This window comes from Taudactylus pleione, unplaced genomic scaffold, assembly GCF_031769625.1.
Source record: "Taudactylus pleione unplaced genomic scaffold, aTauple2 ptg000012l, whole genome shotgun sequence".
NCBI classification, from domain to species: Eukaryota; Metazoa; Chordata; class Amphibia; order Anura; family Myobatrachidae; genus Taudactylus; species Taudactylus pleione.
This window is the reverse complement of record NW_028284415.1, coordinates 3334761-3340249: the sequence shown is the minus strand read 5'-3', so window position 1 is coordinate 3340249 and position 5489 is coordinate 3334761. Positions and strand designations below refer to the sequence as shown.

Sequence of the window (5489 nt, the reverse complement as noted above, 5' to 3'; positions counted from 1 at the left end):
AAAAACCACGCACCTAATAGAATAGCGAAAAAGCTTGCAGGTGCGGGTTTTTTGCTAATCTCGCAGCCTATTGAATATGCCCCTTTGTAAAGCTTTTACCATCATGCTAAATTTCTTATCAGCCTGCCATCAACAGTCAAATGGACAGACAGAATGGGTTAATCAGGATTTGCACACACTTTTTTTGAATACTTAAATCTCTAATCCGGATGACTGGATATATCTGCTTCCCTGGACTGAATTCACAAACAACAACCACTACCACAAATCTACTTCACGCTCTCCTCTCTTTGCGCTCTCTGGTTCTGTTCCAGTGATATTGCCTGTTCTGCGCAACATCTCTGGGATCTGGAGTAAAGCAAAATAGAATATTCAAGCATTTTCAAGATAACGGATGGGCTGCACTGTCATCAATATTGCGGAATAACACTAGTTTGCAGGAATCTATGATCTGCAAACTCTCTTGGGGCCTTATTCAGACCCGCTCGTGAGCGCATAGCGCTCGGAAGTGATTCAATGGTCGGGCAGTGCACACGTGCGGCGTGCATACTGCGCGTGCTCGAGCCCCAGAGCAGGTGAAAACTTCACTTGCTCGGGGCTCGCAGCAAAACGGGCCGGCTGTCAATGTTGATCGACAGCTCGCCCCATTTTTGTAGGTGGGTCGGGGGGATGGCTGCACAAACGGAGGCGTTCCCGAAGGAACGCCTGCCATTTGTGGGCGGCCCTACTGACATCACACGCGATGTCAGCAGTGAACTTCCTACTCTATTAGAGCAGGAAGTTCACTGGGGCAAATAGCAAGCGCCTCTGAATCAGGACCTTGTTCTAGGGAATAGGATTGCCACCTAGCAACAGCTGGTGGGTTAGGTGCAAGCCTCCCGACTACACTGAGAAGGTAAAGTGAAGGGCAGCGCTGAAGTCGCATGACGCTGGGCGCGTGTAACGTGCTCATCACATGCATGCTCAGGCAGGTTGCACGCACGTGACCAGGTCACAGTAGTGCTAAGCCCCACCCCCCGAGTCAGATTTATTTAGAAGCTTACAGATGACAATACTGAGTAGAACAAGAGTGAGGTCAACCTAATTCCTATACCGTACCAACAAAGGAGACAGGAGACCATGTAGATGCAGAAAACTAAGTTTACTCGAAACCTTGTAAATGCGAACATAAACATGCTTAGGAGACCAACTGGGAATGGGTAGAAGGAGGGAGCATCGTGTTTTCTCAACCAGGAACGTAACTTAGGCCCCCACGAACTTCAAAAGAGAAGGACTAGGCTATTTCTGTTCTTTAGGCGGTTGGGCCTGCTGCTTCTTTTGTCCTTTGGGAGCGCCTGGAACCAGAGATAGATCAGGTATAAAATACTGAAGCTTAGAGAACACAACCAACTGACCTAGCAAGGTAACAGGGTGGGCAGGGTGGGAGCTGTTGCTAGGTGGCAATCCTATTACCTAGAACAAAGAGAGTTTGCAGATCATAGATTCCTGCAAACTAGTGCTTGTTTATCGGGTGGCTTGCCACCTAGCAACAGTTGGTGGGCAGACTACCACATATCTGGTGGTTGCTCTAAGAAATTCTATCCTCTGAGCATCCGAAGGCCTCCAATAATGTTTAACAAAGGTGCGTGTGGAAGACCAATGTGCAGCCTGCATTATGGATTGCAAAGGAAGACCTCTAGTGGCATGCGAAGTAACAGCTGCTCCGCGTAGGGAGTGATCTTTGAAAAGAGAGGTGTCTATTCCTGATCATAGAAGGCCTAGCTGGGCGAAAAGGCTTGCGACAAGTGATGAATAAGTTGGAAATGTCGCTTCTAATCGGTGCTGTGAAAGTGATATAGGTTAATAGACACTGGACTATGCAGAGGTTGGGATCAGACTGGTCCTTGACAAGGTCAAATACCACCAGGGGAATTCGAATAGAGCTGGTCTTTGTGTATCCTCTAAGAACCACATGAAAACCTTCTGGGGTGAGGGTCATCCATGGCTCTGACGTGTGGATCAATGAAAGCTCTGCGCCTCTGGCCGCAAAGGCCAAAGCCAATAAAGAAGCTAACTTCCGTAAAAGGCAAAAAATATCAGCTGAGGAAGGGATAATAGCCAAATAGTTTAGGAAAGGGTTAATGTCCCACGTGGAAGAGTAGCGTGGGCATGATGGCCTGGAAAGGAAAATGCCCTTGAGCAATCTAAGGTATAGCTTATTTTCTGTAAAGCCAGGGATTAAAAGTGCCATGGCTGAGCCATATGAGCATATTGTGGCAGAGGCTAGTCCTGTTTCAAATTTGGTGGTAAGAAAATCTATTGCCAAGTTGAATTCATAATGTGAACCCAAGGTAAAAGCGTCTGAGTTCAGCCAGGAAACAAACTCGTCTATGATGGACTGGTATCTAGTTCTCACTCTTGACCTGAGGGAACATTTGTCAAGACCGTGGAAGAGGCTGAGAGATTGGCATGGCCTAGCAGCTTAGTAATGTCGCTATCCACATGTATTGTGGGAGCGCTTGCAGTAGATCTGAAGTCCCCTGGAAGCAGTCCCTTGACAGTCCAGGGGAAGTTTGGGTCCCTTCCAGAGTTGGGTGATCAAGGGGAATTATTCTGGAGGGCCAGACAGGATACACCAGAATGAAGTGAGACACTCTGTCTGCTTTGATCTTGTGGAGCACCTTTAGTAGCATGGCAGGAGGGGGAAAAGTGTATGGGAGGATGAGATCGGTCCATGTAAAGGACATGGCATCCATGTAAAGGGCTCCCTGGGTCCAGATTTTGGACACGAAGTCCAGGACCTGTGCATTGGATGAGGTTACAAAGAGGTCCACATCTGGCCTTTACTATGGAAAGAAAGGTTTCTGGCCTGAGACTTACGCGATCCAATGTGAGGCGTTTTCTGGACAGGCAATTGGCCAGCTCGTACAGCTCTCCTGGGACATATATGACAGAGGGGAGTATGGATTGATCCACTGCCCAGATCCAGATGTCTACTGCCTCTTGACAGAGAGTGTGAGATCTTGTGCCTACCATTTTGTTGAGGTAAGAGACTGCAGTCCTGTTGTCCAGACGAGCTGAACCGAGATCTCTCGAGTATTTGGAGGAACTAGAGAGGATAGGGCTAGTTTGACAGTCCTTAACTCCAAAATGTTGATGTGGGTGTTGATTCCCAAGCAGACTATCTCCCCCTTACTGCTTTTTGTTTTTGTGAATGCTCCCCAGCCTTCGAGAGAGGCGTCGGAGGTAATGATGATTTCCGGGGGAGAGGATAAAAGGGGTTTGGGATGAGGTTTTAGAAGGGTTGTCCAACTGAGAATCTCTCTGTGAACTGCGGGAGGTAGTTGAATGACAACTGACCAAGAAAATCCTTGTCACAGAAGATAGTAAAAAAGGTCTTGAGAGTGTCTGCATACCAGGGGAGCGTAGATGAAACCTGGATCCAGGGCTCTGATCTTCCCTTTGACCTTGGCTAAATCTCCAAGTGGACTCCCTTCTAACAAAGGTATGTCATAACAGCCTTCATGAGGCGGGTGAACGTGTATGGGGCGTTGGACAGGCCAAACATCATCACCGTCCACTGATAGAAGGCAACATTCCAGAGGAACCTCAGGAGTCTTCTGTGGTTCTGGTGAAGTTGGATTGTATAAAAGGCCTCTTTGAGATCTATTTTGATACAAAAGTCATTCCTGATGAGCAGGAAGGGCACGTTTGCTAGGCCCTCCATATGGAAGAAACAAGGTTTTATGTACTGATTCAGGGATTTCACATTTAAAATGGGCCCGTAAGAACCATCTTGTTTCCTCACAGGAAAAAGGTGACTGACCCAGCCCTTTTTGGACATGTTCGCTAGCTCGATTTTGCCTTGATGTAAGGCTAGAGATAGGACCCCGCTTAACAGATGACTGGCATTCTTTGTGCAGGGGAATACCTGGTGTGGAAATTGAAAAAAAGGGAGGGACAGACCTTTTTCTATGATCTTTATCAACCACCTGTCTGTGGTAATCTGCTTCCAGATATGTATTGCTTGAGAATGACAGGGGAAAGTGGTTGTACAAAAGTGACTTACCGTATACTCTGTCTTTCCTGGAGGAGTTGGAGTTGCTGGGCACTTCGCCTCTTGCCACTCATGTCTGAGAGAAACCTCCTCTAGGTGCTCTGGGGGCACCTCGCTGATCTCGGGTCGAACTGCTGGCTCCAACAGATCAACCCTCCTGGCGAAATGGCTGTTTTGGAGCATGGGGGCCCTGCAGATCTCCAAAGGATTTACAAGCTTTATTGCGGATTTTCACCTCATCTATAAAGTCGGGACCAAATAGGTCAGTCTGTCAGGTTGGGAACATCCACAGGGCTGGGAGCTAGGTTGGTCAGACCTGCACTAGCTAACCAGTGAGTTCTGCAGGTGTTGGATATGAAGTAAAAAATTTGACCAATCATTAATGTGGTCCTGCTAATAGCCTTTAAGAGAACAATTTTGGAAGCAACCAGGGAGTCTAGGGAGCCACTAGAGACTCCTTCTTTCTCCACCTTGTCTAAGACAAATAAAAGTGGCATCTGAGACTTTAAACTGAATCTTTCTCAGCAACTTATCTATAGTGTCACTCTGGGCTTTATCCCCAACTAGTGACGCAAGAGCCGGATTGATCTCCGGAGCGAACAGGGCAGGAATGTCTGAAATGCCAGTATGGTTGTGGAGAACCATCTTATCCTCTTTAATGAGGGAGGTTCTAAAGGCCAATTGAGCGAACTGATATACCTGGGAGCGCTTGTTGTGAGCCCAATGGAACATATATAATTTGGAAGGTGGCATTCTGCCTGCTAAGGCTACCTGGGCCATCTGCAGGTCACTGTTTCTCGTGACCTCCTTCCACAGAGGGGTAACTGGTATCTTTATATGAATGAGAAGGGGACAATGAACAATGTTTACTAGCCCTTTATGATAGCGCTGTTGCACATAATACCTGTCGGAAGCAGGGAAGGTGTGCCAGCTGTGGGCAGGAGAAGGTGGTCTGCTGTGAACCTTGGAGGTATTCCAACTACAGGCAATACTTGGGAAAGAGATGTTTTTTCCTGAACAGGCATCTCTTGAAGAAACACCACTTATGTGCAAATTTTTAGAAGTACACTTTCTCACCACTCTGTGAGAAAATGGGGGAGGGGAAGGAGACTCCACAACCTAACTGACTCTCCTCAGAGATATCCCTACTGTCTTCCGACCTGAGGGTTAATTAACCTTCTTCTTTTAAACAGTATTTCCTCCTCAGAAGAGGAGTCTGCTGTCTGGGACAAGCCCTGAGAGGGCTGTCTCACTCTTTTACTGTGGGATCTTCCACGCTGAGGAAAAATCTGACTTTGGGGGCGGGGCTTAGTGCTACTGTGACGTGTGCATGCATGACCTGCCTAAGCCGTGCACATGACGCGCATGCACGTCCCGCGGCTTCAGCGCTGCTCGCTCGCCCGGGCTTGGTGATAAGGTAGGTGAAAGTTTCTTTCACTTTACCTTCTCAGCG

The 5489-nt window shown here is 47.7% G+C and overlaps 1 pseudogene; it reads right to left on the bottom strand.

Moving 5' to 3' along the window:
* Positions 1 to 1278: 1278 nt before the first annotated feature.
* Positions 1279 to 4816, bottom strand: LOC148542392 (SURP and G-patch domain-containing protein 2-like; annotated as a pseudogene).
* Positions 4817 to 5489: the final 673 nt, after the last annotated feature.